We start from the raw sequence: 23,809 nt of genomic DNA on the forward strand, positions 1-23,809 counted from the left end.
TGAAAGCAAGGTGCAAGCCTCCATTTTCTCAGAAAGACTAAGGTTCTTATATTACTTTCTAGCCCAGGGCTTTCCAGATCATTAGATGTGACAAACATTTATCACATGTGCTTTTCTTCATCCTTTCCTCTTTTCTTCTTCACAAAAAGATACAAGGGCCAGTCCCACAGACTAATTATCTGTCTCACTAAATTACACTGTTAGATTAGTTCATTTTGTCCATGTGAGTGTTCATGGTTCACGGTTCACAACAAATGTGAAGTAATTCAGTTTAATTTAAAGTCAGTGACTTTAGGTCAGGTTGCATTACCTCATATTTGTCTCAAATTAAAACTATGCACGTGAGCAAATATTGCAGAACAGATGACTGAGCTGAAGTAACCTGATGTACATTAAAAGGGCACAGTGTATTTAAATATCCAACTGCATACAAAGATGATAACATTTCTAACTTTTGCACAACATAAATAACAGAGTCATAGTTTTATTTGTCTGTCCATGATTTTGGGTCATAGCTTTCTACAATGCCTCATTCACTACCGCTCAGGCAGCAAGTTTTAACTTGTTGTTAAGAGTGATGAACAAGAGAAATAGAGAGGGACATTTTTTCTTGCCTGGCCAGGTAGCAAAGAAGGTTACAGTTTCCCTGTTTGGACATTAGAAGAAAGAAGGGGGTGACTCTGCACAAATTGGGTTTAGCGTATACATTTTTAACTTGCGAACATTGGCTTAAGATTTTCAGGTTTGGGGTAGTTCAGGGGAATGAAATAGGAAGCAATATTTTTCATCTTTACCTATCTGAATAGAGGCCTGGGAGGCTACGTTATATTACTGGTGATTTTAGCTCAGTTCAAAATAGTTTGACATCAGTAACTCTACAAATGCAGCTCTCCATATGAATGACCAGAAGGCAAGGATTTCATTAGCCTGGATGCATTTCATTTCACTTAGGTGACACTTGCCTGTCATCAGTGAGGCACATGACTGAAGCTGGAATACTTTGATCTGGTCCAAACCTCAGCTGAAGAAGTTTTTCTTTAGCTTGAATAATGAAATGTGATGTTTTCTGTGCTGAAAAAAAATAAAATAAGTTTAATATAACATAATTTGTTGAATGAAAGACCTTAATATTGTGTATTTGATCAAAATTATATTTCCAAATAAGTGATGTGACTTTCATTTATAAATTCTGCTTTGAGATGGTACTTCAAACTTTGGTCAGTGACACTTTGCTTACTACGTAATATTTTATTTCATTCCAGTAAGTTACATAAATAAATAGTGAAAGTGATCCTTAAAACAAGATACTCTATAGTAACAAAGTATATGAGATCTGAAACATATTTAAACTGATTGTCCCAGCCATACTCTGTTTGGTGGGTTGGTATTCAATTTCAATTTCCTCCAAGTCCTCAATTTCCTCCAGAAATATGGACTCCGGGTCCCACATAAATACAAGCCAGAACTTACCAATAGCTCAAATAGCAGGAGTCACAAATTGTAAAAATTATATAAATATTTACCTTCTCCAGCCCCTCCAGGCAAATATCTCTCCTGTGAAGTCTATTTAAATAATACAGAGAAAGAACATGACTATTACAATCTGAAGAAAGAGATTAACATAAGAACATGAATATCTGTACTTACCCAGGAGCAGGGGTAATGATCCTTTTGTTAAAAAATGACCTAAAAAGTGCAATTTAATTTTGTTATATTAGAATCACTTCTAGTTTAAAAAAAATAAATAAATAAATCTTATACTATTAGATTTATTTATTGGGAATTTTAAAATGCTAGACATAAGAAGTAAAATAAATTAATGAAACCAGATTTAAAAAATAAAAATAAAAAACTTACCTTTTTTCTTTTTAAAATAGTGTTCTGCTTCTCCACATGAAGATACCCACCTGCTCGTCCTTTTCTGTTCATTCCCTTCCATCTCTTCCCTTCTTCACAGTGCTGCACTACTCATTGCTGTCGAATGACACCTACCTAGTCCCACGTATCCACTCCTGCCTCCCAGACCCTGCTGTCTACAGCAGAACCACATTCACTTCACTGTGTCTGGAAGTCTCCTATAGAAAGTCTTCCTATTATTAGTTAAGTGCTGGAAGAATTGCCTCAAGCAATTAAAATTAGGAAATCAAACAGAACAGTTATTCAGGTAAAATTTACTAGTCTCCACTACAGTGAGAATGTTAATATTTCTTGATGGGTTTTCACTTAGAAAAAGGAAATGAATTACCAAATCAGAGAAGGCCCATGGTTCTACCACAGCAAAACCGTATCTGAACACACACAGCAGAAGCAAATAAATCATGCAATATGGCATTTTTAAAGGTCACAAAATAACAAGCAGTTCAAGACTAATTGATATTGGCATACCTATTGTAAAGAGGGGGAAAAAGTGATCAATGATCAAATAATAGAAAGAAACCTACAAAATACATACATCATAAAATGATGAGAAGTTCAGAGTAGTGACCGCCGACATAAATAGATGAATCCAAAAACAGAGAGTAGTGTAATATTTTTGAGTTGGAAAAGAAATTTGGAGTGGGTTTTATAATGATGAAAAAATACTTCTAAAAGTCATTTAGTGAAAGGGGTAATGAAAGGAAAAAATCTGAAAACCTACAAAACCTGAAGTGCTCAAAAAAAAACCTATCTGGAATGCATGAATAAAGAGAAAATACTGTTGAAGTATTATTAGCTCATCAGTGAAGTCAGAATTAGGGAGATTATAATAAACATGCAGGAATGATTGTTCAGAACAAACAATGCATTTTTAATCTGGGAAGAGTAAGGCACCACTAGTATGGTGCCTTGGTGATCATTCTGAGAAACAGAAAAGGAAGAAAACAAAATTATTTTTATGAAGTCACACATCTTATTTCAAGAGTTAAAAATCACGGCACTGACACAGCCTGAGGATCTTCTCATTTACTGTCTCCTCTATTTGCTACGCTGGGAAGAGAGCTAGGCAGAAGATATGATATTTTGCACATCTAAGTCAGGAACGTATAAAGACAGGTTAGAGGTGGTCATGTGTCTTATGATTAAAAACTGGTTTTCAGATTCCAAATCTCAGTACAAATTCTGCATGGTCCCAGCACAGGCATCACATGCAGCACCCAAGCAGACTAAAGTAGCTCCAGGGTTTATGCAGTTGTTTCTATCTTCTTGTTCACCCAGCTCGTGGGCAAGAGATCTCTTAATAGTGGTTACAGTGTTACGTGCAGAAATAAATTCTTAGGGATGTTGATAGAAGAAGGCTATTCTAGTATATAAAATAATTAATATAACAATAAGCAGTTACAGTATCTACTGCTTTTATCAAATAATTTCACTCTTGCTAGCAAAGAGTTAATTACTAGTCTTTCTCTATATGTTTCCTTTAAATGACTAGAAGAGTCTGACTAACCTGATAGGAAGTCCCTTTGACATGTACCACAGTGCTAGGACTTGTATAAGGATTAAAGATTTTTTCTTTGAGAGAGGGGTGGAGGAGAAAGCTCAAAGATTAATTTATTTCTAGACAGATACCACAGCCATAAGATTAAGATATCCTCCCTTCCTGCAAGACAAAAATAAACAACCCAGTAGAAAAAGCAATAAAATGATTTTTTTCCCCCAGCTAGTAAGCTTTATTAGCTCTTCAAGAGAGTTTTTTTAAAGGTTTTAAAAAATGCATTGAGTGAAAAAGTAAACATTTTCCAACTTTATATACTGAAGTTTCCACTTTCAGTTTGACACCCAATGGAACAAAACGTAGGGATTAAGACCTGCTTCAGGAAAACACTTTAGCTGTAATGGTAAGTTTCCTAACAGTTTGGTTTGGTTTTGGTTCATTGGTTTTTGGGGGGATGGTAGTTCAAGGGAGCAGAGTATAAATTATAGGCTAAATCTGAGTTTACAGTATCCCTTTAATTATCCATATAATACTAACAGGCTGTTACAATATTAAAGTACTTGCAGTAAAATCACACTTGATGGAAGATAATTTTCTTATGCAAATGACTTTGGTTATGACTAGATAATTTATAATCATAAATACTAAATTCAGACAAACAAAGCTTAATCATTCCAACAGTGCAGCGGGAAATGGAAATTGCAGATCATTGTGGATCAAGCTTAGAGGAAAAGGTTAGTCCCTTTATTGTGTTTTATTTGTGTTCGTCTACAGGCTAAAAGCAATTAAGGAGAATTCGGTGTATAGTAAAGGACATTCTACAGTCCTCTTACGTAACAGGCATTCCAGAAAGAAACCATTTTTGAACCATAATTTATTTTTTTAATTTTAACAAAACAAGAACAGTGTTGAAAAGAAAATATACTGCTAGTGATAATCTTAAAACTCTCCAACTGTGTGCATCTCATAATCCTAAAACTCTTTAGGTGTATCTCGTATGTGTACTCTATGATGGACTTTCTAGCTAACTCTGTTATCTGTACTAATATCAAGATCCATCACAGACCTTGTTTATTCTTTACTATTCAACTGAAATCAAGGAGACAAAACATATCCTCATGCTACATACATAAAAAGGCCACTGGCGCATATTACTATTTTTATGACTGAGGACAGTGGGATACAAAACAGTAGTGTTTATCATTTGGCTTCTTCTTTGCTGTTGTTAAGATTATACTCTTTTCAAAAGTATTCTTTAGTCAAATGGAAGGCAAGAGAAACCACACATGACCACTCTTGCATAAATCTTACCTTGTAAGTCTAAGATGCTGCTGCTTTGGCACTTTGATAATTTTGTTTTCCAGCAGTTTAAACATTGTGGGTAGAACTGGGATAATGTGCAAGTTACAGAAATGTAGATTTTTTTCATTTCTAAGGAAGTAAAAGTACAGAAGTTGTTCATAACTCGATGTTTAACTGAAAAAAAAAAATGTTTTTTTTTACACACTCTGCTTTCATTATGTCTCAGCCCTAACTTTTTTTTAAATTGTTCTTTAAATTTATGAAATACAAATAACATACCTTGAAATAATTTTCCTACAGAAATGTTGATTTCTTTCCCTGGGAGACTAGAAAATATCATGTAAGAGAAAATAACCAGATCTAATTCTTAGATTTCAGCTTGCTTAAGTCAAAATGATAGAAGAAGAGTGGCACCATTGGATACTTCTGTTCTGTGGTACCAAAGTACTTCTACTATCTTCAGAGGAAAAAACACTTAAGAATGCCAGTTAAGAATGTAATATTTTTTGTGTTGTACTGATGTCGCCTACAATCTCAAACTGACCAAACAATTTGACTAAATCAATCCAATATGCAGAAATTGACTACAAAGACAAGAATCATATTAAATACTGAAGATTACCAACTGATGTTACCAAACTTGACTTCACTTAATTTGATGGCTGCTCATACACTGCCTGAAAACTTGTAATCGGGCAGTTGCAATGACAAAATATCCATTTCCTTTGAAAGATATGCTAGCAGTTTATGTGACAACTTATAGCCCTCACTGCTTAGTTTAGTGAGACTAAAAGAAAAAAAATCTGAAAATTAACCACTGATTCAGAGCAACCAAAATCCATCTGCTTTATTACGGCTCAAGCAGCAGATAAAAAATGAAAGCATTTACTAAATCTAAAAGGAGCCACAGGGCAATTGATGTAATTGCTTCATGAATCTGCCCTAATTGTTTTTTAGTAGTAAAACTGCATAATTAAATTTGCACTTTGCCTCCAAATAGTATCTCAATCAAAATCTTAAAGAAAAAAGTAAAAACAAAAACTTATGCTCTGTCTGAAGTTTTCTTCCAGTAGAAAATAGGCTTCTTAACTCTTACTAGGCTAGAGATAAATATGACCTTTGTTAAAGTTTGGGGATTTTGTGAAAATTGTCTAAACCTGCTACCAGGTACCATCAACCTTAAATGCTTTTAGAAGCAAATTCTTCTTCCTCACAGGGAGAAAATATGGAAAAAAGACAGACATTTATTTTCAAAGCATATGTTTCTGAGTTCTGAGCAATAAGTATCTTTTCTACTTCTTGATTTGACAGAGACATTGTAGTGTTTTGTATTTCAAATGAAAAACACATATTATCAACATTTCAATGTAAAATTAGAAGAAAGTGAATGTTAGCTGGGATATGGTTTCTCTGCTTCACCATCTTTAGAACAATTATTTTAGAACAATTATTATTTACTGGCTTTACATTGAATGCATATGCATATATGTGCATATGTGTATGTGGTTTTAGTTTCATTTGCAGAAAATAAATAAAAATTCTTTTATAGTGCACATCAGATGGTATAATTGTAAGCCCTAGAAGTTTTTACGAGTATTAGTACAAGCGCAAATCATGGCACAAAATTTAGTGTGACAACTTTAATCAGGCCCTGACAAAGCAGACTGTGGTTTTAAACCTCAACTTCTTTTCTTCAGTTAATGAATCTGGACTGATAATTAGGAAATGAAGGAAAGAAAGAGATTATTGCAACTACCACAAGGCAATTTCACTGTATACACCATGCCTATTGATAATATAGGACAATTTAAAAAAATAAAAATAATTTAAAAAAATCACACTACCATTGTGACAGCTAGAATTTACTGGGACAGCTACTTCAGCAACTAAGTGAGTTATCTGAGAGGAGTACATATAAAAGTGCTATAAGTCTTTTCACCCCAGGCATATGAATATCCAGCATATATTTTCACATAAATCAGATAGAAACAGTTGTGTTGCCTGTGGGCATCACTTCTCCCAGTTCACTAGAGTCTGCGTTTTTTGGCACTTATCTGAGATCAATATCTTTCATCTACCTTTCAGCAGAACAGATTGCACCAACATTTCCTCCATTACTGGGAGTGGCTGCTATCAAAAGTATAAAGAGACCATACTGATCAGTCTAGTCTCTGTAGATCCTGAACAGGGTCGAACTGAAAGAAAACAATATATTGTTTAATAAAATGTTAACATTTTGAAAAAATATATCTTTCATAAAATTCTGCTAATACCAGAGGAGAAACTTTATACATTTGACTCAAAGTGTTCAAAGGAAATAATATGAAGGTTATATCAATTTATTCAGAGCCACAAGAGAAATTTTTTTCCCCATTACCACATACCATCAGTATTTACCTCAGCTAGGACTGTATGTAGCTCTGTTAGCAAGAGCTAAAGGCCTTGTTTGGTTCTTATATAATGGAATTGTTTCCTTGGTATTTTATTCATGGGTGGAATCTACAGACGTTACATTTCCTATAATGTCTGTCCCAATTCCAGTTCCCCAACTGAATCAAAGGAATATGTCACAATGACAAACCATAGTGTGAAAAAATGGCAGCTAGAGCTCACAATGCAGAGCTCTGTCTGTCTGAGGAATACACACATCCTCCCTGGGCACTCAGGAATGCAAACTGATTTACAAATAAAGAAAAATAAAACACACCAAGCAATGTGTAATTGTCATAAAAAATAATGGTAAACCACTGGTTAATTAATTGCTCTATTCCTCAACAGTTTGCACAACCAGATCCATACCTAATACCTTTTTCTGCCAGATGTATGGCTGCTGTTTCACTTGAAAAAACAAACAAACAAAAAAAACCACGTTTGCACAGCCACACAAAGGAGCAAAGATATTTTTTAGGTGAAAGATTTCAAATACAGATTGAAGTGATCCTTTTTCTTGCATTTCAGGAGCTGTTCAAGGCTCATACTTGCAGTGGATGTAATCATGCAAATGTCATGAAAAGAATGGTCTTCTCCAGCGTCCACTGGATAGGAGTAAGCCTCTTTCTTACTTATTGCCTCTGTTCAGTTTGCTTTTTCTGAGAACTCAGTCACTCTGTCTCCAGTCCAGAAAGATTTGTATCTTCCTTCCCTGATCTCTTTTCAAGCACATTGCAGAAAGTAAATAAAGGCAGAGCTTCTGGATTCTCTTCCATACAAGTCTGACGAAATAACTTAACCTCTCGTTTCTTCAGGAAGTTCATCATTAAAATAAACTTAATAACATACGTACATGCAAGTTAAACTTAAAAGGTATCTTAGTCTTTATAATTCCTGTGCAATATCAGTTGTGGAATTTCACACCTTTACACTTGAGTTCATCCGTTGCCAAGATATATTTCTACAATCTTACACAATTCTAACTACTTTAAACATAGGTACTTATGCTAAATATTCCTTTAGGCACCTCATTTTATGGTATTCAAGTCTGAAAAATATTACCTTTAGTTCTAAATATATATAATACACCTCGAAGCTGGTCTTTTAATGGTGACTTAAGAAGTGAACAAGGATTTTAAAATACCCTGCACAAAGTGCACCTAATTAATCAATTGCTTTTTCTTTCATAATGGGTTACTTCTTGTGCAGTCTGTTGCCTGCAAAATAATTCTGATATATCTGGGGAAATGAAATGTTGTGCTGGAGCCAGCTAGAGAGGTAGAACTGTAAGAATGTTTGTGCGCAGATGACCTGAAGGTCTTGAGTGCAGAAAATGAAGTCATGAATAATAAACCTTACTCCCTGCTTAAGAAGGGATACCTCTTGATCTAAACTCCTGCCCTTTTCTTCCTCCCTATATGAATATTTTATATGTAGCTGTGAAGCAGTGCTCTGTTGATAAAACTGATAATTTGAAAACTATAATTCCAGTATGACCAAGAAGAGGAGGTAAGAGTAGCAGAAAATGGCAAAAGACGTTAGTGCATGGAAGTGGCTGTAAAGCACGGTTGTGAGAGCACGCATGTGAAATTGGGGATCCCCTTTGGTTCTGTGCTGCCGTGAAGCCTATCTGGTACTTGCACAACGCCTAGATTATTCTGGGACAGCTTGTCCTCAAAATATTACTCTGTTCTCTTTAGGCCAGACATAAATTGTCATCGGTGAGAAAGCAAAATGTTCAAAATAAAGTATTCAAGATAAATTATTCAGGTTAGTCTGTTAAGGTCGCGTTTTCCGACCCCGATAAGTATGTGCCTCAGCTGTGCAGCTAGGGCCAGGTAAAGGCGATAATGAAGACTGTAGAAGACTGCAGTGTCTCTCACTAAAAATAAAGGTTCATCTACTATTTGCACCCTAGCTAACCATCCCACACAGAGCCAGCAAAAAATACTCAAGTTATGGTTGTCCTACTAGCATAACAATATGAATAGAGGTGGATTTAAAAGAAGATTACAGTTTCAAGTTAAAGCATTTAATTTTAGACATAATAGTGAGTTTCTACAATGTGGCCATTTGCAAATAACTAGTTTAAAATGGAAAGGAAGAGATAAGAACATACCCTTTGTAGCTGGTGAGCATTTACAATGAATCCAGATATAAATTTCACATGAATTCTTATATATGCTAATTAGACTTGGTGTCCTAAATATCAACAAACTTCAGGTTCAGCCACAGTTCGCTTACAGTCACATTTGCTGTCTTATTACCGTGATCTTAGGATTTCTGAAAGATCATGCTATAACAAATCTAGAAGCTTTTTAAAATGAAGTTCAATAAGGAGAAAATTAGATATAAATTCAATCATCAATATATAAATCACATAAGATTCTGATTTTAGTTTGCAAAACTCTATGAACATCTGCAACTTTGCTTTTGATTTCACACTTCATTTTCAATATGATTAATTTTGAGAAAAATAATTAGGGTCAACTAAATCTCCTTAATAACTGGTAGGTAGAGAGCTGAATTTCTATTAGTATTTTTTTGTACAAATTGAAATATTCATTCCATCTTTTTCCCACAGGAAAAATTACATTTTTTAAAAAATCAGTTTTCCTCTGTGGTGAAAACTTTAATGAAAATTGCATATTTTGGGTTTAAAAAAAAAAAAAAGATCAGGAAGGAAAGCTGAACCTTGATTATTATTCCATATGTGATTGTATCAAACTAAACATAATTGAACAACTTTAAACTCCACCAAAGAAAAAAAGAAATGTATGAAACTCCCCCCAGCATTTTAGTTGTTAGCAGGCATGAAGTTGGAACCAGCAAGGCTGAATGAAGCAGAGACAGTGAGTTACTTCTGAAGTCCATTTACTGTCAGAGTACTTCAAGGATGGTAGAGAACAAAGCTCCAAGTGGCCATTCATTGACATGAAGAAAGAGTGCCAGAAATACCAGAACAGGAGAGCTAGAAAACTTGCTACAACTGGGTCCCACCATACAGAAAGTGAGCAATCTATGTAGGTTTCAGGACACTTGGAACGCAGTACTTTTTGCTGGTCTCATCTTTCAAGACTTTTTTTGTCCCTAAGTCCACCTCCAATGAAGTAATATTGTATAGATGTTTATCAGTTTGGAAACTCATGTCCTTTCCATGCAGTGCCTTCATAACTTGCTGAGACCTTTGCATGGGTTTCTAATGGTAGAAATAGCATAAACAACTCTGCTTTATGCCATATTGTTTTGAAAGTGCATATGATTGTTCTGTATTTGTGAGCTGATATTTGAGAACTCATCTGAAGAAGTAACATATAATTCATTTCACAATAACCATATATACTAGGTATATAACATTATGCATTCCTCTCTACTTAATGACATAGTAAATTAGAGGTTAGGTCCCTATATCTCTAGAGTTCAATTAAACCAGATGTTTGAAAAACAGATAGTAAAGTAATTTTATTAAAGCAACACTCAAGAACAGTTTCCAAATAAACCAGAAGGCAATTTATCTAAGACTCTGTGCACTGCATACTAATTTTTTCTCTGTTTAACATCATGGTCTTCAAGATAGTTTGCATATGGGGTACACTTTAACTATACCAAATGTGAGAAAGCCTATAAAGGCACGTCCTGTTAATACTAAGAGTAGAGTAGAGTTGATTTCATTCTGCAGTTTCATAGTTCAATACACCTATTAATCTGTTTTTTTTACAGTATGATATATCATGATTTCATCTAACCATTCATGTTTTACATTTTGTATTATGACTACTCAGAATTAACTAAAATTACTGCATATACCATTTTTAAGTTTCTTTAAATACTGGTGCAGCTAAAATAAACTGTTGAGTTCAGAAGACTATAGATAAAAGATATGCCTTCTTTAAATACAAAGCTCAATACCTTTCCTTTTCTTTTTCTTTCTTTTATTTTTTTCAATATCCTTGCCTATGGTAGCTTAATGTATATTTCTGTGGGAATCAATCTGTCACATTTTCTCTGAATTAATAAGTATCTCAATTGCATATGAAAAGTTCCACTGCATTAGCATGAAGGTATGATCAATAAATGACCAATTCAGTCAACATTTAGAGAGACCTTGCAGAATGTAAGGTCATGCCTGATGAGAATAAAATAGCAATAGCGCCACTAGACAATCGCAGTGATTTGACGATAATGAGAATATTGCTTTTGCTTAAGCACAAGTCTTAAACAATTCAGATGTGCTAGTTAAATATTTGTCTAGTTGTAAACAACACACATTTGAAAAGTACTGTTAATCTTTCTTCTTCAAATAAAACAAAGTTAAATCTCCTCCTGAAGAATCTAATGGCTGTTTCATCATTTCTCATGATGTCAGTGTTAGTCAAGCAGTACTCAAGTGTACTTTCACTAATTTGAATTCACTGTTTTATCAATAATGAATATAAATTACATGTTGATTTGCAATATTGTAAACCTAAATTGTATTCAAAACAAATACCACTGTTGAAAAGCGAAAGGAACTTACTCTTTTTGAGTCCACAGTACTCTAGAAGACAAGTGTATTTACTTCTTCTATAACGCCTTTGATATTATGGAAAATCTTAAGTGAAATTAAGATTCAGCATTTTGTGGAGTCAGTAAGCACAGTGAGAAGAAAATGGAAAGTGCAGAATCCTGTGGATTTTTCATACCAGTCAATATTATCAACATTTCTGCTCTTCCAGCTGCCTGATATCAGAACGGTAACTAGAAAGCCCTCAAAGAGCTCAGCTGTTTCCCCTATATGGTTTTACTCTCTTTATATCTGTCTAAAATCTCTTTTTTTTTTAAATGAAGAACTGGCTTCCTTAATTTCGGGCTGCTACTCCAGAGAAATAAAACATTTATCTTGCATCTTTGAAAACCAAAACACATCTAACACAAAATCTAATTCTCATAGGTAAACATTGCTTTGTACAGAAATTATTTTCACCAAACCATGACAAATGAGAGAAATGATACATCATAGGAAACACACGACCATATGCAGTTCATACTTAGTACCTGGAAAATGTGTAGAAGGAACTTACAAAGTGCCTGTAATTCCTGCAGGGAACTTGAGCAGAAGTCTGGAGGAGACACTGGCAAACTCACCTGTGGGCACATAGATATTATTAGATAAGTCTATATATCTAAACATGAGAAAATGAAACAAAGGTCTTAATTATGGAGTAGGGAGGGCTAGGGGACAAGAAGTGAGGGAGATGGTGCTGCCAGTAGCATGTGGAGCACCGGAGCAGCTGATAATGATGTTTGCTGAGGGTTGTTACCGTGGATGAAACAGAAGTGTGGAGCAAAACTTTTTTTCAGGAAGGAATCAGGAAGGAAAATATTGTAGTAGGAGCATATTCAGTTCTATCTCCTCCCTTCCTCTCAGCCCACCTGCTGAATCAGGCCTCACTACTGAACAAAGTTCAACTCTCAGTAGAGGAATGGAATTTTAATGCATTCCCATCAATGTCACTGCTTTGGTTCAGACTAGCAAATTCTACTATAGCAAAGGTCCGATTTGGAAGGACAGACCTTATTTTAGGAAACCATCATTGAAAACTGAAGACACTACAATATAAAGAAAACACTATTATAGCTATAAAACCGATCAGACTAGAAGTCGTCAGTTTGCCATTTTTTCCCTTTTTTGCCCAGTGCAAAATTTTGCACTAAATTAAGCAAAAAGTCTGAAAGTACAAACCAAAATAAACAGATCAACATGTAATCTAGATATTATTTCATATTTAGAAAGCTGCTGCATCCACATAATTGCAGCCACAGTAGCTTTGTAGCTTCCTCCTATAAATAAAAACTATCAAAAGTTACCTTGTTTATTTTACTTGAAGAGGTAGTGTTCTTTGCTTTCATATGAATGCTTTGATTTCTCTCACTGTAGGAAGCATGTGTTTTGGTTCCTAACTAACTCAAACACCTGCAGAAAAAGAAAAATAGCTTTTTTATCTTATGCTTTCCTGCTTGTAGCTAGATTAATTTCAGGTTTTTAGGTTTATAAAAATGTATTTACTGTGGACATGGCAAATTCACAAAACAGAACACACAGAGCATTAAATCGGGGTCCAAAAGAGTCTAGTTCCATCTTCAAATAAAGGAGGGCATGATCTATGACTGTCTTGGAGTATTGCAGAAGTTTTGTCACAGAGCAAGATCACTGAGGGCGCCAAAGTTAGTAGAAAGGTTGCAGCTAAATCTTTATGAAAGGTTTGTTGCCAGATATGCTGTCAGTCCAGTGTTCTGCTTAGATGTAGGCCTTGGCCCCGATATTGCCTTCAGCTCTTTGTAGTCTTTATTCTTGCAAGGTGCCTCAACAAAGAGTTCAGCGAGATTATTTGTAATATTGGGTGATACAGCCATCAGTGGATGATTGGTACCTTAACTAATTTACGCCAAATGAAAAAACAAACAAACAAACAAACAAAAAAACTAATATTTATCAAAGCCCATTATACAAAATTAGAAAATTAAAAATATATAAAATATATAAAATATATAAAATATATAAAAATATATATATATAAAAATATACAAAATAGAAAATTAAAGGAAGTTTTTGCTTGCTCAGAAAAACATAAAAATAAATAGCTATAATACAATGTTTAAAATGTAATAAAGGAAAATTTTAATCCATCTGGGACACAGCACTTCAATTTTAGTTTCAAAAAAAGGAAAATACATTTTAACTTAAAAAGACAGTTCTGGCACAATCAATTCAATTAGACATGAGTGCTGTTGCAAAAATGTATAAGATTATTAGCAAGAATAAGGTTAGTCTACTTTAAAGTAATTAATGACAAATATATGTATTTTGTCAAATAATGAAAAATGTGTGTGTATATATATATATACTTTTTTTTTTTTAAAGATCTATTCATAGATCTTAAAAATCTATGATTTATCATAGATCTTATATACTCATCCCACATGGAAAGAAGGAACATGGTAGAAGAAGGAGTCTTACATTTTTTGTTGGATGTTTTCACATTGGTATCAGGCCTTTATGTAAACACTCATGCTTTACTATGATTTGCAAGTGTGAAGGGTTAGTACTACTTCCCGTTATGAAGCTTCTTTCAAAATTATACAAGTTAGCGGTGGAAATTCACAATGAAAGTTGACAAACACTCTTGCCCAAACCTTGGGAAAACAAACAAAAAAAAAAGTCATCACTTTTTTTTCAAGGAACAATTACCAAGTTAGCTTTGAAGAACCCTGTGTAGTAATAGCTACCATTGTAGAAATGCAAAACAGAGTATCTAGTGCTTCCAGTATTCAATATTTATATATATTCAGTTTATATTAATTTTCTCTTGCAGTGACACCCTCTGTCTTCAAAAACAATTAGTATTGTTTAGGGAGCAATTATAAAGTTTTGAGCTAATGTTTTATTCTGCACTTGGAATAAACTTAGAGGATCACAGAGTCAGTTACTGAGACTCAATCAAGAAATAGCAACTTATTAAATTCCAGTGACAGCATGGCTTAGAACACTTCATTAGTACTTTAAGGTTTCCCTACAGGTCAATAACAGCAAAATACAGGAAACAGAATCATTCCAAATGAAGTAGTATGTTTCTTAGTTAGTCTTTCTGCTGCATTTATCTTCCCACCATCTTCATTTATTCCCCTGCCATCTATCAGTCAATTCTTTCCTCCCTCTCCTCTGGCCCAAATTTCAAAATATTAATATAATATCCATGCTTTAATTACAGAATTTAATTTAAGTGATTTGCACTGCAAAGAAAAAATATTTTTTCTTTACATCTTCAGAGACCACAGCTGTGAAAAGCAGGTGCTTCACTTAAGAAATTCCTAATCAGGGTGTGTAATCAGTCTCTTGTCCTTTTCAATGATTTGGCTCTCTGCAAAAATGAATCAACATATATTTATTGTCTTCTTGTTCTTTTTACCTCTGTTAACTAATGAGATATGTTACAATAGATCTAGACCTTAATAACTTAATGTAACTTAAATTATAACTTAATATACATAAAGTATTATAAAAGTATTGTAAAGTATTATAAATTAAAATACACTTTAAATAAGTATTTATATGAAAAAGAATATATTTAATGGAAAAAAAAATCAAGTTTACTTATTTTTGAAGAATCGCAGCAATTTCAGGGTAAATCAGTAAAAGTTTCTGAAGGTATTCCTCCTGGTTCTTCCAGAGTCATTAAAGGAAAAAAAAAAAAAAAAGTAAATTACAGGAAGACAAAGACAGTAAAGGAAAGCGGAAATTTTTGAAAGCTCAAAAATTGTGTAAGATAAATGAGAAAACTTAATTATCACCATACTTATCAAAGGCATTCTTTGTGCATAGTATCATTTTCATATGGCAGAAAGTTTTGTCTATTTATTACTGTGACAAATACAGAAAATATCAGAAAAATCTGAGCTAAAGGGGGGAAAATGCATTCTAAAACCTTCTTCATAATCTATTAATCCACAATACGTCTAACAAAATGAAACAGCTTGCACTAACATGGCAAATATTTTCTATCTTTAATGCCAGCCTAATTATTTTAAAACAGCAGTGCTCAAAAAACTGTGAAAAGGTAATTAAACATCACATATGTTCAAAATACTGTTCTCATAACAATGTAAGTTTTTACAGTTGAGTTTAAATTGTAATATTTCCATAATATCATCCCATTCAAGATGTAAATTATTTTTTTAGAAAAGAATTATTCCATTCACTTAAAGTACAAATGGATGTGCAATTACTTCACAATATTTCAATAATCTTTTTCATAAGCTTGAGATAAAGTACTTAGCTTGCTAAACTAAACACTGAATATAATCCTTATGTGTCTTCTATTTGACTGTATGTTCAATTTCTTCTCTGAGACAATATTTTTTAAAACTCCAACTTTATATCCATTGTATTGCTTTTCAGTTGTATAAAGGAACCGTATGGATAATGGCGGAGAAAATTTCCAACATTTTCGAAAGGTGTTTTTGTTGAAAAATTTAATAAATAGTAAAAATACAATTATGAAATTATTTTAATAGAAATTATGAAAAATAATTGATACCAAAATATCAATTATAGTAAGAACCCCCCCAAAATTATATTAAATGGCATCAGGATATCTTCTCATACACTATAATATATATATTAAAAAAAAAAAAAAAGAGATAAAGAAAAAAAAAAGATTAAAAAAAAATAATGAAATACTTTTGGTTTGTTGAAGTGACACCTGAGCTAATTACCAAATGGGATTTACTTCGATCAGAGATGACCAAAATGTGTAGCCACTATCCCTATAAGTACAGCACGTCATACTTAAAATAAATTCTGACTAAACAAGTTTGACTGACTTGGAAACAACTGTTTCCTTAAACTTAGGAAAGACTGAAATTAATCATCATGAGCCTTTACTTAAGGAAGCCGTTGGAAAAACAAAAAATGGACGACTGGTTCTATCTTCGTGTTTCTTTCATGGCTTGACCCAGTAAGAGTGGACATAACTCCCAAATGGTCTAAGGCAGAGTGGGTTTATTCTCTCTACTCATGAGTCAAGGGTTCAAACTGCAATCAAAGTGGCAAGTGGCATTGAAACGTAGCCATGAGTGAGAGCCTGAGGGAGAGCTTTGGGCATGTCCCCAGGCATCATGTGGCTTACCATCCAGTTCTGTGATAGGACGTGCTAACAGAACAAATCAAATAATAGCCACGTTCTCTGAAATGTGTCAAATTCTCTGTACTTTACTGGCCTCTCTGGATTTATACCTATTAGACACGGGCATTAAGGTGAGAAACCCTAAAGTCTTGCTCTAAACTGAAATTTATTATTTCAATCATATCAAAACCAATATTATATTTTCTGCTGTAAATTTGCTTGCATTAGTTGGTATAGAGACAAAGTTTTTGACTCTATCTGATATATTTAGAATTCTCAGGAAATATAGAAACTGAACAAAATATTTATGAGTTCCCGGTGAAAAATGAGAAATGCTAGGCAGAGCACTACAGAGAAGTATCATTGATTTTGAATTGATGACAGCAACACTAGCATACATTTTTCCTTATATCAGTATTTGTGCTTCGAGTCCCAATATTATTTCCATTATAGATTTCAATCAATATTTAGGGATTTAATCCTTCTGTAATTAAAGTCCTTGGTAGTGATATTTTTATTACGTTTATTTCTGTGGAACAAAAATAGGACCTGTCTTAAAGAAATGAAAAATGCCTCTATACTGAAAAATATTCCATTGTTTGCTACTTCAACAGCAAGTTTTAATTTTCTATTTATAGAGTCAATTACATTTTCTGAGTCTTACGATAGATTTCTGTAAGTTGGTCTTTGTCTTTCATTGATAATCATTTTCTCAAAGCTGCCAGATGACTATTAAGAACCAGAGAAAACAGTATACGTGGAAACATTAAGAGAACTGATCAAATTCAATGCTCTGACAAGAAGTGAGTGAAACTGGAAGACAGCTGCCACAGATATTTACTTATATTGGATTTTAGAAATGATGTTTAGAAGATAGCTTTCTCAGTGGTGCTCAGGACTAAAAGAGGGTGATCTATGTTTTACAGATGGAGTTGATAAAGACAGGACATGTGCACTGCATCTATTTAAGTCTCAAATTGTCATTAGTACTAGAAGCTTAGATGCCATATATTTACCATATTAAGGATCCATACCATAAAACTGATTTTGTAGTCTGTAATAGTCCAAATACGCATAAACTTACTTAAAACATCTTGCCTTGAGTCACTGTGCTTTAGTACATTTATCTAGACAGTGTTCATTTGAGCCTTCTTGCTTTTCTTGCTTTATATAACATGTATTTGAGATCCAAGAACAGAAAAAATGAACCTCTTAATATGATAATCTTCCATTATGTTTTGCAATTCTGCACACAAGTCAGTAAAACATTTAACATTTAAGCATATGTTTGTTGCATTTTCTGTAGCAGAGCCTCTAGTGAAACATTCATTAGGGCTGCAAGTGTTGGTGATAGAGGGTACAAACAGCTCCAGTACTTAGAAAGCTAGGCTGAAACAGACAAAATAGATCTGGGTTGTCACACACACATTAGATCAAAGAAGTGAATTTCTTGTTTTCACTACAAGTTGAAACAGAAAAAAATAAATAAATTGCATTTCTATGAACAGAAAGTACTAAAAGAGTTAAATTGTCTAATATCAAAACAAATGCCATGCATATAAACCAAAAGGAAAAAGAGGGGAGAACAATCCTATACTGAGTTAAAATCATATAACCAGAAATTAATTGTCTAGTTTCTGAAGCAGAAGTATTTATGAAGGAATAAATATGACTGTGAACGCGCTAACAATATTCTGATTTCACAGTACATAAAGGAAGCTGAACCAGGCAGGCTGGTGAAACAGTTTACACATTTTGTATGGCACTTACTTGCTTTGCTTCTGTGTCATCGTTTCATTTTCTCCCCATCATCACCTGTCTTGAAAAAAGACATAAAAGAAGTTCAACTTTGAGTCTACAAGGTACTGGTAACTTACAGCTGAAACAAATAGATAAAAGATTTAAAAGATCTTAGATTTAAACATCTGTTTATCACACTTTTTTTTTTCAAAAATGTTGGAAGGTTGTGGGGTTTTTGGTAGTAGTTGGTTTTTTTCACCCAGTGGATTCAAATACATCACTACACATTAGAAACTTTACAGAGGAGCTTTGTTTTAACAGGTTAGATAGACATTTCATTTATCCTAGTAAAAATTTTAAAGATAACCATTTAGTGATTTTATAACTATAAGGTTTTACAAATTTTGTTAATAAAACAAAAAAAAAAACACAGTATATAACACTATTAAATTATTAGCTGTCCTTGAAAATAAAGAACCTATATTCAATGGAACAGCAATGGAATGTTCACATTCCTAAAATAATCATTTTTTGATATAGGTCTTTTATGTTGAAAACTACTTAACCTTACTACTACTTTTACTACTTTACTACTTTTAACTCAAGTGAATAGAATTTCATCTGGAAATATAACCATCATATATTTTAACTTGTTAATTAATTCTATATTCATAATGCATGTAGAGAAAGCATAAAAGTTCAATAACAGGGAAATTATCAATGACAATATTTTATAGGCATCAGTGAAAATATCACATAGCAATGTTGAAATCCATACACTTTCCCTGCCAGAGATACATAATTTTGATGGTTTGATAGAATATATATATTATATTAGTGAGTGTTCCTATATAGAGAGATTGTATTTTAGGTAACAGAACACTGATCTGGTCATTTTTTAAAAGCTATATATGTCCTTATGTATAGCTATATACACATATGTATGTGTACACACACAAATACAATATATGTACAGTTATTATAAGCTTATTGGTAAGGAGAGGTTATGGCTGAGGAAGTATATATGTTTAGAATCATCTACCAAATATCCAGTCTGTATCATCAGCATAAATGTACTGTAAATACAAACTCATCTAAATAATTTGTTTTGACATAGCAAGTATTGACATATTGCTGATTTTTGTCCCTTGAGAGTCCTAGGAAATGGGTTATCTTCTTTAGGGCAGGTCTTCCCCTTCCTGCCTATCAACTGCAGCAAGCAACACAGAAATGGAAAAAAAATAAACCATCATTCATCACTGCAGAAGACATCCTTCTCACATTCCTCATCACATTCTGAAAGACCAGGTTATCTACCTTTTCTGTCATTCACATTAACGACAACTATTTTTCTTACCTTTGTAAATTTTTTACTCTACTAAAAATTTCTGGAGCATTATGTTTCACTGTTGTTTGTAGCTCTCCATTATACTTTCGTGCAATCAACAGTAACTAAAGAGGAGTACACAAGTCATCAAACTAACAGCATCAACTCCCTAGAACACATGCACATGGAGCCAGGAGGACCTTCACATTTTAGAATTACAAAAACATCAGCAGTCAGCTTAAAACTTCAGTACATGAGAAGCAAGTTTTCCACATTTCTTCCAGATATTATTATTTGGTTGCATGAACACCTTTCATATGGAGGTCGGTGAGCAGATTTTCAGGGTGACTGGAATTTAGAAAGGAAATATATGATTAATTTAGCAACTGAATCCTTTCCAAAAGGGGCCAAAAGAAAGGTTCAGACTAAAGCACAAGGTCCCTATGACATGTAACTGAAGGAAATGTAACGTAAAACATCGTAAAACATTCTATCTGTATAGTACCTACCCCAAATAGAAATATTTTTCTGACCTTCGTTACTGATCTGTTTACTGAAAAAATTCCACAACATAATTCTCAGTGGTCAGAACTGCAGCCCCTAAGGGGTCACAGAAGGGATCCAAAGGAGTCCCAGGAAAAATGTGTTCTAACTCTGTTCCTTACTGATATTGTCTTTGCTTAGAGAATAAAAAGCCAATCTGCAGATTTAGTATACTGAATTTTCATGACATGTACCTTCTCTAGAGATCAAATTTATCTTATGCAGAATATGTAGCCCCAAACACCTACTGTTGCTGTAATTGATTCATTTTTACTTTTAGAGTAAAAGTAGGAGGGCAGAATATCTATTTTGGTTTAGGATAAACAGCCATCAAACATGGAAAGTTAGCACTGGGTTCTGTCCCATTCCATAGTCTGAATCAGTGCACCTAGTTAGAAAAAGACATGATCCTACTTCCATTTACCTTGTTTTGATATAACATCGGTACCTCACTGCTGTGTTTTTGTTATTTTTTGTTTGTTTGTTTGTTTTTCTCGGGTCTATACTTTTCTGCAGCATCGGTTTAAAAATCTGTGAGATTGAGATGGAGGCATATCTGTAACACAGATGCTATAGGGACTTTTAGCAAGTAGTATGTATGAGCCTTATATTCATGAACACTCTAGTAACAGAATGAAATCCTCCTGTTGCAGTGAGCTTTTGTAGATGTTAAATGTACAATTCATTTTCAGGAACCTAGCCTAGCCTATTCCACAGGCAATAAAATAAAAAGCTTTTCCAAATTAAATATTCACTAATTCTCTATTCAAGTTACACATTTTAATTATGAATCTAATGAACTGTAAATGTGACATCAGAATTCTTGTCTAACACCAAGAATTTAGATTTAATTAAAAAATAAAATTATACTAAGCAGATATGTTTAACAATTATAGTGCAATTAAAATATGCAATCAAGCTTGCAAAAGATTCATAATCTTAGGATATATTTACAAAATGTTCTCTTTGTTACACCCTGTATTAGAAAACTGTCTTAGAAGCTCCTAACTGCACCATAGATAAACTTTCCTCTAATGACTCTCTGCTGCAGCATCTTGACTGATGTTCCCATGAACAAAGTAGATTCCTGTTTGAACTTCTAATTGCACACACTGTGACAGTCTTCTTTTTCAATCTTTCCATTGACATCTTACAGTGTTCTCTTAGCTTTGCCTTTTTCACATTCAACATCCCTTGCACAAACTATTCAGAAATTATTTATAGTGGGCTGAATTTATGCTATATACAAGGGGAGATTTTGTAGCACAAATATTGTGGGTGGGATTTGTAAAAAAAAAAAAAAAAAAAAAAAAATGGAGTTATTGCCTTGGACCAATTTAAACAGGTTTTGCATTGGCAGGAAAAAAGAAAGGCAAATTTAGTTGAATCGCGCAAAAAAAAAAAAAATAAAAATTTAGTAGTCATAATTTTATCTGCATCATTCCACTTAATTCATTGAAAATGGACCTTTTTTGACAGTATATACCTCCGAAAAGAATGATCACTATGCTCTTCAAAAAAGTAGATAACATCATCATTGGTTCACATATGGAGTCAGCTACCTTAATCAAACTAAAGAAAAAAGCACACTTGTATTGTTCTTTATGAGATGTAAAAATAAATAAATAAATAAAATCCCTTCTGTTTAGATTGAATGCTTTAGAATTTGGAGAAAAATGTTGGTCAAATCTCTAACAATGCAAATTTAGGTGGAACTCAAATCCCCTATCTTCACAGGAAGTTAACTTTCAGTTGCCTCACTATAGGTAACCTTTATGATGTTCAAGCAAATATATAGGAATTTAAGAAAATCCTACCTCCTACTGCCATACACAATGTTTTATCCCCCATTACTTATTAAAAGCAAACAAACAAAAACAAAAAAACCTGCAATCAAACATACATATATACATATACATACAACTTTATTTGATGACCTAAAGATTTTTACTTTTTTCTGCCACTGAGCCCACATGTGTGTTTTCCAGAAACACGCAAGGATCAAGGATTTCAATCCCTGATAAATTAGAGATGCATAATCTTTGCAATACTACTTAAAGTACCAAAACTATACTAGGGAAAATGAAGAAAGTTTAGAATTTATGTATCATTTGGAAAACACTTAGAAGGATTCTCATGAGAACCCTGAGTCTCAGGAAAGGCATGTAAATTTTTATATTTCTAAAATTTACAAAAAGGGAAAGCTTATTTTGAGAAACCAGAACATTTCTCTCATATCTCCAAAGTGTTGTTATGAAGAAAACAGAATTTTATAATCAATAAAACATTAATCTCAATGAAATAAAATGTGATTTTTGTTGCTATTGGATTGTGTACAAGTTGGATGATATGTATTCTGAAAAAGTTAACAGCATTTATGTTATAGTTATTTAAATGAATGTCATAAGATGCAGGTTCCTTATTCTTTTAAATAAGCACAGAATTATTTCACTTTTCAGAACTGCTGAGTGCCTAAAAAGAGGAAACGTGCACTCACAGCTTACATTAGCTTAATTAATATATTTGTAAGGACTCCTTAAGAGACATAGTGACTGCTCTGGAAGTAAAGAAATGAACAGTGTTTGTTGTATAGCTGAAACAGTAACTTTCACACAAGAGAAGAAAATTATTTAGGTAGGCAGCACAGACTACTACAGAAAGGAAAAGTAATCCTGGACTCTGTAGCTTTAGTGTTATTGTACATACTGAATATAAAAGGGTATTTTTTTTTAAAGAGAATAAGTACTCTCTTGTGCCATCATTTTTCTAGACTTCCTTTATTCATTCTCTGAAATGGAAGTAATTATATTTATATTGTTTTTCGGCATGTAATCCGCAATGAATTATGTTCTGTGTTTTTATTTCCCATTTGTGTTACTTTGTATTGAAATATTTGACAGGACATTTGTGTGAATACCTTCATAATCCAGGACAGTGAATGTTATCTATATATTGGACATGACAGTTCTATAAGAAAACCTTCTCTTTAACACAGCAACTGTCATGGTGCTTCATATATTGAGCCACAGGAAGGGGAAAACCCTTTGTCTGAATCTTTCACATTCCTCTTTTAACAAACAATTCTAACTGCTATCTCAACCACGTAAGTCTATGGAGTGGCTGGCGGCCATATCAACCTTTTGTCCAGGTCTTATTAAATCTATGTGTTATGAGACTACGCCTTTAAGGATAAAAGTACGAGCAGTTCTGAACAAGGCAATTCCACTTATTTTTTAAGTGATATGATAACCCCGTTGGTCCAAGTGCTTTGTTTTGTTGAGGAAAGTCAGCTATGGTAGCAAATTGCCCTGAGAGGCACTTTAAATTTAAGGGCAGTCATTAACGCCTGTAGCTGCCAGTATTAATGCCTTAGACAAGACAGATGAGGGTACA

At 33.4% G+C, this 23,809-nt stretch overlaps 1 protein-coding gene across 1 annotated transcript in view; it reads right to left on the bottom strand.

The window, feature by feature from the left end:
• Positions 1–753: 753 nt before the first annotated feature.
• Positions 754–23,809, bottom strand: part of LOC308199733 (uncharacterized protein) — a 129,033-nt gene continuing 105,977 nt past the window's right edge. The window contains exons 17-25 of the mRNA XM_080604310.1: positions 19,904–20,221; positions 18,577–18,625; positions 15,276–15,344; positions 14,142–14,317; positions 13,191–13,559; positions 12,992–13,097; positions 12,205–12,268; positions 6,793–6,909; positions 754–4,843 (exon numbers count right to left, since the gene is read on the bottom strand). The gene's annotated coding sequence lies outside the window, so the exon portion shown is untranslated. The remainder of the gene's footprint in view (positions 4,844–6,792; positions 6,910–12,204; positions 12,269–12,991; positions 13,098–13,190; positions 13,560–14,141; positions 14,318–15,275; positions 15,345–18,576; positions 18,626–19,903; positions 20,222–23,809) is intronic.

The sequence above is a fragment of the Anser brachyrhynchus genome (genome assembly GCF_964034855.1).
Source record: "Anser brachyrhynchus genome assembly, chromosome: 9".
Taxonomy (NCBI): domain Eukaryota; kingdom Metazoa; phylum Chordata; class Aves; order Anseriformes; family Anatidae; genus Anser; species Anser brachyrhynchus.